The sequence below is a fragment of the Condylura cristata genome, unplaced genomic scaffold (assembly GCF_000260355.1).
Source record: "Condylura cristata isolate star-nosed mole 26May11 unplaced genomic scaffold, ConCri1.0 scaffold00040, whole genome shotgun sequence".
In the NCBI taxonomy this organism is placed as follows: Eukaryota; Metazoa; Chordata; class Mammalia; order Eulipotyphla; family Talpidae; genus Condylura; species Condylura cristata.
The window spans coordinates 4,983,531-4,995,126 of record NW_004567141.1 but is presented as its reverse complement, the minus strand read 5'-3'; positions in this window follow the sequence as shown (position 1 = coordinate 4,995,126).

Sequence of the window (11,596 nt, the reverse complement as noted above, 5' to 3'; positions counted from 1 at the left end):
GATAGAAATGAAGAGGCACGAAGTCAGCGCGCCCAGTGGCTGTCGGGGTGCCAATATTAGAACACGTGTTTGTTCTCACTTGTGTGCTTGCTCAGAATTTGCATCAGCCTGTCGCCCCCTCTCCTCCCTTGCCACACAGTTCCTGTTAGCCTGCCCTGATGTCACTCATTTCAGGCTCAGCCTCCACTCTGCCCTGTTCCATGTCAGAGCCTGGGGTAACCTCTCCAAGACAGTTCCTCTGCAGATGCAGGCTCAGTTGGTTTCAGTTCTTGTTTTCGTTATTTCCTATTTCCGGTGGATACTCTGCTCTCGGGTGTGGGGGAGGGGGAAAGAGGAGGGTATAGAGTTGTATCATTTCTGGCAGTTGTGTGCATCTCTGGCAGAGCCCATGGGGTAAGACGAGATGGGGGAGTCAAGAGGCAGATTTGAGGGTGCAGCCGGCACCCTTCATTTGCTGTCATTTTCACCCATCAGCATTTGCCCTTTATAAGATGCTTCCTTATCCATTATGGGATCTGGGAGGGTAGGGATGTTCTCGTCACAGACAGGAAGATCTGGAGGCAGAAAGGTTACCAGGTAGGTGTGGATAGGTGAGCTGGAGGGGGCCCTTCCAAGCCACAGTCCTCTACGCCCCCCTCAGCTCCTCAGCCCCTCAGCCTACAGCACTAGAGCTAGACCACACCAGCACGCAGTCCAGCAGCTGCAGCCTGGCCCATGGGGACCCAGTGCTGTGAAGGTGGAGTGGAGGGAGGAAGGCTGCAGGAGGGACAGACATTGGGTCCTATGCAGGAGCCACCAAGAAGGGAGTGTGGCCTCCAACATTCAAACGTGGATGCAGGGAAGGATGCTGGCCAGGAAAGAAACAGACTGCAGGCCTGGACCTGGTGTGGGGGTGCCCCACAGCCCTGTCCTTCCTGCCGCCCCTTGAGTAAAACCTAGCACGCATTTCTTTTTGAGTTGCTGTTCCTGAATGAGGTGAGTCCCTCACACACCTTTTAACTTTTCTGTGCCCCCACTGATCCTGTTTTTGGACACTCCCTGTTAACTTGTATCCCTCCTGCCTACAATTTCAGAGCACTGTGGCTGCAGACTCGGGTCGGGGGGGCTAAGTCTCTCAACGCCTTCCCCAGAGAAGAGAAGTTCTTCCCCAGTGGGCCCTGCCTAGCCCTTCCCCACTGCTGCCTCCTTACCCCTCCCGCCCCCACAAGAGCAGATCTTCATGCATTCATCATTCACGTCTGACCTGGACCTGTCTAACCTCTAATTTACCTCCAGGTCCCATAAAGCAGGGTGGCCTAGTTGAGGAGAAGGGGGGAGGAAGTATCATCCTACTGTGGAGGGAGGCGCCAAGTCTCCACCCCGGGAGAAGGTCCTCACAGGAACCATCTGGGGCCCCCTCTGTTCTGATGTGCAGGGGCCCCTTATTCTGGTCTGGGGGAGGATACAGGCTGAAATGAGAAGGGTGGGTGAGCACGTGTGCGCGAGCAGTGGTGGGGGTGGGGGGTGCCCCTGAGGTCCCTGATAAGCTGCCAGCAGCAGGGGCCCCCCCCCCCCCCCCCGCCAGGCACTTGGTGCCCCTGCACCTTGGTGCTCAACGTTTTCAGTTAAAAGTCTGCAGGGTTGGTGTGATGAAATGAGATAATACAAATGAAGAAGCACTCCGTTGCTACTTGTGTGAATGAAGATCCTTTCAAAGGAAAACTTTGGGATATTTGTGGTGGGAGGAAGCAGGGTGCTGAGTAGCTAGTACCAGTGCCAACTAAAACAGGTTGGAATTCACTGAAACAGCCAGTGACCTTGAGACCAAAGGCAGAGAGGAAGCTGCTGTTTCCTGTCTCCTCCCTGCTGGGGGGAGCACTGCTGTGAGGACCTGAGAGCCCCAGCACGCCCTCCTTGCTGTTCTTGCTCCTGAGTACCAAGCAGTCCCAGCAACTTCTCTCCTGCTGCCATATCACCCTTTACTGCTCAGGTCTACGGAGTCAGATGAGAACAGCACCCCTCCTCCCCCCCATGCTCCTGCAGTCCCCAACTGTTTTCACAACTATGGATTTTGAGCTACACCCTAACCACACCTCATCCTGTCTCCCCATGAGCTCAGTTCTAACTGGAAAGAAACACCTCATTGGGCGCTCCCCTTTTATGCCCATACCTCTTACCCCTGGTAGGATTTGCTGCCCTGGGGTAAAGGAGAGAGCAGGAGACAGGTGCATAGAAGAGCTAGACCGGTCCAAGAATTTGGAAATACTCAACTTCTTGCCATCAACCAGCTAATTTAGATGTTTGGGGTTCAGATCCCCTTGGAGTGCTGTGGGGGGGGGTATTGCTGGCAGGGAAACTTCTGGACATTAACCAGCAGGGGTGTCGAGGAGTTCTCTAGGACGACCCTCTGGAAATGATCTTGGCCCCTGTGCCAGGATGTTTGGGTTTTCCAGCAAAGGATGGGTGCAAAAGCAAGGAGCCCCAGGAGGAGAATGCCAGTCCAAGGTCATGAAGCAGATTACCTTGGCTTCAAGGACTACTCCTGTGTGGCTGTGCCAGTCTCTTAGGACCATGTTTACTCTGCCACCCGCCCAGCATTGCCCTGCCAATCTGTCCGTGAAGACGTGTGTTTAGGCATTGGGGTTTGTTTCTCTTGGCTTGGAGAAAATAAGCTGGGTCAGGATTTTGAGATTCTGCCATCTACTTGAAATACCTGGTCCTCTGATGATTTCTGTTTTCTCTGTAGTCATTTCTAATCAAGGTCTTCTCCCTAAGTCTAAGACTAGCAACACCCCCCTGTGGTTCTACAGAGAGGTGTTGCCACCAGCTGGCCAAGTCTAAGAAGTCACTTTGGGCGACTTTCTAGTATTTTGTTTGTTCATTCACCAATCACATTTACCAACTTCTTATGTACCAGGCACTATGCTAGGTACTGGGGAGACAAGGACTAAATACAGTTCCTCTTCTCAGACTATCATAAACTTTTTGAGATGCATGGGTTTTTCAAGCTTATCTAGTTCAACGTATTTATAAGGAATGAAAGTGACTGCCCCAAGTTTCTCCTTATCTGGCTCTTTCAACTATATCACAATACGGGTAGGCATTTCTTTCCACCTCTGTTCTCCCTGTTTCCTGCATGTCAGATGCACAAGTCCTTTCCCCTTGGAAGTGTCTAGTCTGCCAAGGGAACAGTACCAGGGTGTGGCCAGAAAGTTACTACACCTTTCCAGGTGATCTTTATTTACTGATGCTGGGAGAACAGGAGGAACAGGACTCAACAAAAATTCTGTTCTCATGTTCCTGAGGGACTCCCCAAAGTTCTTCATACTTCACCAACCCTATTTTCTTTTTTAAGGATTTATTTACCTATGCATACAAGAGCTGGGGTGTAGACTAGAGGTGTAGGGGGAGGGGTGAGAAGATTCACCAGAGATATAGTGGGGAGCAGAACAGGTGGACTGATTGAAATACACTGTTGAAGGGAGCAGCCCTGGGACAGGAGAGGTCTGCTGTCAGCTCCCTGGGTGGGATCCAATGCATGCTGTAGCTTTAACCCCTACACCACCAGAGAGGCCCTATACTGATAGATGTTGGGTCCCAGCCGGGATGAGCCTCCCCAACCATCCCTGAGCTTAAGCACAAGATCAAAACAGGAAGAAAAACATCCTGTTTTGTCTGCCACCTGTGTATGTTGTTCAACCTGTGAGCGGCTGGTCAATATCTGCCCTGATCCTCAGTGAGGCATGTGAGGGAGACTTCCTCTGGCCCCAGGCCAACACCCTGGTACTAAGGGTATAAAAGGGAGGCTGGAGGGGAAAATAAAGAGACATCTTGCTGCAACAATCTATGTGAGCTGCTTCTTCAACCTCGACGTCCCCCGCTCAGACTTGTGTCCCTGCCATGCAGGTGTGGCAGATAGATTAAAAAAACTGATGATCTGGCCTGCCCTTCTATCACCTTAATACCCACCACTCCTTCAGCCTGCATGTTCTCCCCATGCATTGCTGCACTCCAGCCTAGGCATAGAGGAGCTAGAGGGAGGGGCTGAGTAATCCCCTGCAGAACAGAAAGAAAAGGAAGCTTTGTGTTTGCATTTGTAGCAGAGACAGCACTCAGGTGACTACAAATGGCAGGTGCAGGAGATCGGTCCCTAATCTAAATGTCTAACCTCACACACCAATTTAGTAATCAACCAGAGAAAATCTGCTGGTCTTGGTAAAGGATAATAGGCAGCTTCAATACTCACAGACAACAGACAAATTTGGCTTTAGCTTCTCAGTGCTGTGCTTTAACCCGCTGCACCACCAGGGAGGGCCATCACAAATTTGGATCATAGTCTCACTCAATTAACTACTTTGTATTAGTTTCAGATTTAATAGAAAAAGTACAAAGGTAATAAGAGTGAACAATCCTCATTTATTTCTCACAATAAAATAAAATGGCCAGAGTATTAGAAAGATCTTAGGGAGGAATCTGACAAACGATATAGGATATTGGCACATTGGAAACTACAAAACAGCTGAGAATGCAGAGAAGACTTAAGTAAACAGAGGTAACACTGTTTATGGGCTGTAAGACTCAAAAAGATGTCACATCATAATTGGTTTGTAGATTTCAAGGGTTAAGTCTTAGCACTAGGACACCATCAGCAGCCACTGCAGCATGAGTTTGATCCCCAGCCAGGGAGCTGATCCACATGGCACGGCAGACCTCTCCTGTTCCGCCCTTAGCAGTGTATTTCAGTAGATCTGACTGTTCTGCTCCCCACTCTATCCCTGGTGAATCCTCTTAGCCCTGCACCCTGACCTACAGCCCAGTTTCTTATATACATAAATAAATAAATCTTTAAAAAAATGAGCACTGCTTCGGGTGAGGTAAATGGCCATTTTTTGGCCTCAGTAACTTTGCAATTGTTTGGTACTCTAAGATGGCCAATGCAAGGAGAGGACCCTTGGGTAAGTCAATAATGGTGGCCCCATCCTGGCTGTCTTGCCAAATGATATAGGGCAGCAAGGTGTACTAACACTGGCCAAGGATACTGCCCAAATAGTTTATCAGTCACTAAGTTCTTCACCTGTGCACATAATTGCAAGTACTCATGTTCAAAGAGCAATAATGGGAGTTACTTAACAAACCAGGGAAAAACAGAGTTACTGAGGCCAAAATGGCCATTCACCTCACCCAAAGCTGTGTCCAGTGTTTTCAAGTCCTAAACAAAACCTAAGATGGCATCTTCCCACCTCTCCTGAACAGTAGGTCACATGCCCAAGATGGCATCTTCCTGCCACTGCAGACCTGGAGCACACAGCAGCCAGACTACAGGCTAGGCTCCAACTCATAAGACAAGATACAGGAGATGCTCCCAGAGCTGCCAAGATGCCCCAGCACAGCACCAGGCAAGAGACACTCAAAACAGAACCTATGGTTGCTGAACTTCCCGATAAAAGGCCACACTCACAGCTCAGGGAGGTGCCTGTTTCAAGTCTTTTGTCTTCCCTGCTAGGCTGTAACAGCAGCAAAGCGCAGAACAGGTTCAGTCCCTTGGCTAGTTGCAAAGCTTCCCAACTTTTTCTCTCTGAGGTTGGCTGCTCGAAGTCTCCATCTCCAGAGGCCCACAACAGCCTTCTAGAAGACTGGGAGGGTGGGGGTCAAATCACTGACCCTGAAGTTGCTAAAGATTCAAAAATGTTGAATCTAAACTCTGAATCCCAGAGGCTGAATCCTCAAAAGCTGGATCTGGAACACTGAATAATCCCAGCTATTGCAGTCCTCTATATTTCTTTTCAGTCGCTCTGCCTCCAAAAGTCATACACATTTTAGGGTTTTCCCTGGGAGTATCTATCCTCATCAGCAACCCCCCTCCAGGGGTCACCACCTGTAGCAGCGTTTGGTTTCAGCCACTGGTTACAGTGCCACGTACAACATTGGAATACAGAGAGCAACAACTGGGTCTGAACTATCTGTGTGTGGTGGTGTAATGTAGAGTTGACTACGTAGTCTGGAATGATGCCTGGTCTTGAAGATCTGGGTTTAAGAGTCTTTAGTACAAGACGGTGATGACCTTCTGTTACAGGGCAGGGAGAAGGGTAGCCCTGCACCCCCAAGCCTGACCGCTTTAAATAGGTTCTGCCATCCGCTTCATCAAGGCAAAAACATGTAAGACCTTCAAGGAAAGGAACTTTAATACAATTAGTGTGCAATACAGAAAAGCTGGGGTCTACCTTTTATACTTTTAGAGAAGAAACCACCCACCAGCTCTGTGAACCCAGTTGGCTGCTTCATAGTATCCATCCACACTCCCCCACTCCTTTCCAAACTAATTTTCAGTATTCACTTCATCCTTAAAGTGTCCAGATGACTTGAAGGAAGCTAACTCCACCCCCAGCTCTAGGGGTGTGCTCAGCAACCATCCCAGGCTGGGTAGGTTTGTTGTCAATTCTTGCAGGTGAAAAGACAATTTGGAGACCTTGGGGGATTTTGCAGGTCTTTAATACTGCAACAGGGGACCAATACACAGGCAGGCAGAAAGAGACTGCAAGAGACTAAGAAAGGCAGAATGAACAGCAGTCCCCTGTCTAGTCCCCTTCTAGCTGCTAAGTGCCCATAATCACACAACTGATACATTGTTGCAAATGTAAAACCCATCTGTTGTTTGCCAGCTTTCAGAGTGGTGGAAAACAGCATTTCAAGGTATGGGCTGTCTGTGTGGAAAGTGAAAAATAGCCTGATTTTAACTCATTTTCCTTCCAGGGTGGATTCTGATTAGTATAAACCAATTATAATATAATCTTCCTTTTCAACAAGATTCATGTAATGAGGTTTCTATCAGCAGACATAGACCATAATATGGGGGGGGGGAATGTTATCACACTATGATGTTCACACAGGGATGAATTGCTTAATGACGCTCTTCTCAGAACACAGACCCATGAAGTGACCCTGACAGTGACTGGTTCAAGAGCCAAGGCTTAATTTAATCAACATAATTCAATTCCCATGGAACTCTAGTGAAGTACTTTCCCCTTTCACATTTAAGGGTACCATCTCTAGCAGTTTTTGCTGTTGTTACAGCCTTTTCTTTTTAACTTTTGTAGTTTTTTATTTTGACATATTTCCTTATAGAATGCTAGAAGGGACCCTCCCTAGTGGCTCAACTAGTAAAGGGCAGCACTGCAAGCCAGCTGCAGCCACTTTTTCAGTGCGAGTTCAATCCCTGGCCCAGAGGTGACCCACATGGCACAGCAGACCTCTCCTGGCCCGCCCACTGCTCCCCTCAGCAGTGTACTTCGTCCATCTGTCTATTCTGCTCCCGTCAGCAGTGTACTTCGTCCATCTGTCTATTCTGCTCCCCACTCTGTCTCTGGTGAATCCTCTCACGGCCCCTGCACCTTTATAAATACAAAAGATTTCTTTTATCACCTTTACCCAGATTCCCTAATGGTGAACGTTTTTTCTGACTTTGTCCTTTTCCTACCACAACCCCTCAGTGTGATTGTGTGTGCATAATTTGTTCCTGAAACAGTTTGAAAGTTAGTTGCAGACAAGATGTCTCTAGCTCTAAATTACTCCTTATGTGGTTTCTAAACACAAGAATATGCTCTTACATAACCACAGAACAATGATCAAAGCCGACATATTAAAAAGCTACATTATTAATCTAGAAATCTTATTGAGATAAGGCCATTTGTCCCTATACTATATATAAGGAAAATAAGTTAAAATCAGGTTATTTTTTGCCTTTCATATAACAGCCCATATCTTGAAATGCTGTTTCCCACCCTTCTGACAGCTAGGAAACAACAGATGGGCCTTGTGTTTGCAACAATGTATCAGTTGTGCTATGGGGTTAGCAGCGCAGAGGGAGCTAAGCAAGGGAATCCCTGTTCTGCCTTCCTCAGAGTTTAAGTCTCTCTTTTGCTTTGCCTGCTTGTGTATTTGGTCTCCTGTTCTGCATGAAAGGCCTGCAAACTTCCACCAAAGTTTCCAAATTCTCTTTCCCTCTGAGAATTGACAATGAAACTGCCCAGCCTGGAATGGTTGCATGAAATCTCAGTGTATGATTACATTCAGTTGTCACATATCTCCAGTCTCATTTAATCTAGAACAGTTCCTCAGCCTTTGTCTTTTATGACTTCCTTAATGTTACATTAAAAAAAATTATTTATTTTTGCACACAAGAACTGGGATGTAGGCCAGAGCTGCTGTGGGGAGAGAAGAGTCACCAGAGACAAAGCGGGGAGCAGAACAGGTGGAGCAGAACAGAAATACACTGCTGAGGGGAGCAGCAGGGGAGACAGGCGAGGGCTGTTGCACCATGTGGGTCACCTCTGGGACAGGAATGGAAGTCCACTGACTGGACTGCTGGAGCTGCTGAAGCTGGGGCCAGTTCACTGGTGGGGGGGTGGGGGAGTCTTGGCCCCACCCTCTCAGTCTTAACCTTCTCTCGCCCTCAGATCTGTAGTCAGCTTTCAAGGGAAGTTTAGTTACACTGTATAACATACCTCAATTAAGGTTTGCCTACTATTTCCTCATGATTAGATGTCAGGCTGGGAAATTGTTGGTAGGAAGGCTTGGAAATTGAAATGTGTTAATTCTAGAGCATCATAGAAGTAGAGTCCAACAGCTCTTGCTGGGGATGCCAACTTTGAATACGTGATCTTAGCCAAAAGCTGAGAAGCGATTTGGGATGCCAGTCTCATACCAGGAAATTTGGGAATCATGGAAGGAGACATTTGAAAGAGACAGACTTGGATGAGAGACCTGTGGGAAGGCTGACAATGGCAGCCTTTCTCTTGAATTGTACTTTTGTTTTTTAATTGACTTTGTTCCTTTCATACCAGACTTACCTGCCCACCTCTGCCCCTTTCCTGTGGTTCCTCACCAGAAGACTTGTGGCAAGCTTTTGGGCCTCAGCGGCCCTGCTTTGGGCCAACATTATTTGGGCATTTACCCATGAGGGAAAGGGTAACTTTGGGTGTTTAATTGGAAACTGTCCTTTTTTAAAAAAAAATTATTTGTGCATACAGAGCTGGGGTACAGACCAGAGATGCAAGGGCAGTGAGAGGATTCACCAGAGACAGAGTGGGGAGCAGAACAAACTTAATGATGAAGTATACTGCTGAGGGGAGCAGTGGGTGGGCCAGGAGAAGTCTGCCACATCATGTAGATCATGTAGATTTCTGCTGGCCTGGAATCCAACTTTTGTGCTGCAGTGCTTGCTGTGCCTTAACCCCTTGTACCACAGAGGAAGCCCCCAAGAGAGACTTTTCAGTTAGCAATAAAACAAAGTGTCATTGAATGGAGTTTAAAATTAAAATTGGTTATATCAATAGGGAAACATTACTGAGAAAATCAAGACTTTCTAAGAGAACTAAAAAATAAATAAAGAATTGGACTTAAGGGGGTCCTTTGTAGCACAGGGGCTATCAAGTTATCACCAGCCACTGCACTGCGGCAGGATTTCAGTGCCTGGCCAGGGAGGTGACTTACATGGCGCATCAGACCTCTCCTGTCAGGGCGGCTGCTCCCCTCAGTATTTCAGTAGATCCACTTGTTCTGCTCCCCACTATTTTTTTTATAACACTTTATTTTTACATCATTTTGTACATTTTTTTCCCATCTCAATTGTGATCCCCGCAGGTTTCCCGTCACCAAGTCACCCATGTGCCATCACCATAATCCCGTGCACTTCCCTCCCCAACCCCCCACCCCCGTTTTTTATCCCATTCCCCACTCCACCCCCACAAAATGTCTCTGGTATATGGCTGTTCATTATTCTTATTATTTTTTCGCCTGGTCCATTATACTCCTGCTATGAGCGAAACCATCCGGTATTTTTCTTTTTCTTTCTGGCTTATCTCACTAAGCATGATCTTTTCCAGCTCCATCCAAGTTGCTGCAAAAGACATGTGTTTCTCTTTTTTGGTTGCTGAGTAATATTCCATTGTGTATATGTACCACATCTTTTAAATCCAGTCATCTACTTTTGGGCATTTGGGCTGCTTCCATGTTTTTCCACTTGTAAATAAAGTAGCAATAAACATGTGGGTGCAGGTATTTTTTTCAGTGTTTTTGTGTCTTTTGGGTAGATACCTAGGAGTCCCCACTATTTTTTAAAGATTGATTTATTTATACATACAAAACTGGGATATAGACCAGAGGTACACGGGATGAGAGGATTCACCAAAGACAGAATGAGGAACAATATAGGCAGACGGACTACTGAAAGACACTGCTTTAGGAATGCAGTGGATGGGACAAAAGAGGTCTCACATGCCATGTGGGTCACCTCCTTCTACAGGAATCAAACTTGAGCTGCAGTGGCAATGGAAAGGTTCATAGTGCTGTGCTTTAACCCCTTTTGCCACCAGGGAGGCCCTCTGCTTCCACTTTTTAAAAAATATTTTATTTATTTATGCATACAGAAATGGGGTACAGGACAGAGGTACAGGGGCAGCAAAAGGATTCACCATAAACAGAGTGGGGAGCAGAGTAGGCAGATCAAGTATATAGCTGAGGGCAGCAGGTCTGCTGTGCCATATGGATCACCTCCGGGGCCAAGGATCAAACTGGCATTGAAGCAGCTGTGGCTAGCTTACAGTGTTGCATCCTAACCCATTAAGCCACCAGAGAGGGCCCCAGCTTCATTAAGAGACTTAGTGAAATTTTATCCAAACATTTTATTTATTTATTTATTTTGGCAAGGAAGAACTGGGGTGTATGCTAGAGGTTTGGGGGCAAAAGGCAGATAAGACAGAGTGGGGAGCAGGGCAGTTGGATTTACTGAAATACACTGTTAAGGGGAGTAGCAGGTAAGACAAGAAAAGGTCTCTTGCATCACATGTGGGTTAGCACCCTGGCCAGGAATTGAACTCAGGCCATAATGGTGATAGCACTGAGACTTAATCTTGGGCCACCACCTATCCCACCATAATTTTAAAAAATTTATTTATTTATGCATACAAAAACTGAGGTACAGGCCAGAGTTTCAGGGTGTGAGAGGAATCACCAGAGACATAGTGGGAAGTAGAACAGACTGAAATACACTGCTGAGGGGAGCAGGAGCAGGTCAGGAGAGGTGTGTCATGACATGTGGGTCACCTCTCTTGCCAGGAATCAAACTCATGCTGCAGTGGCTGTGGACCGCTTCATAGTACTGTGCTTTAACCCACTGCACCACTAGGGAGGGCCCCCACCATCATCACTTCTGAGAGATGAAGATTAAAAATTTAAAGAGATACCATCTCACACCTGTGAGAAGGTTACATATTAAAATGACCCCCCCCCCCCAATAAGAAATGTTGGAGAGGAGATGGAGAAAAAGGAACATTATAACATTGTTGGTAGGAATGTGAACTGGTGCAACCAATATAGAAAACAATCTGGATTTAACTTAAAAATATTTTACATCCCAGAAACCCTACTCTTGGGCATATACCACAGAAGATTAAACTATCAGTAGCAACAACAACAAAAAAATCCTTAAGTTCCACAATATTCATAGCAACATTATTTACAGTAGTTAGGAAATGGAAATAGCCTAGATGTCCAGGGACAGATGATTGGATCAAGAAGGTGTGGTATATACACACCATTGAATACTATATAGCCATTAAGA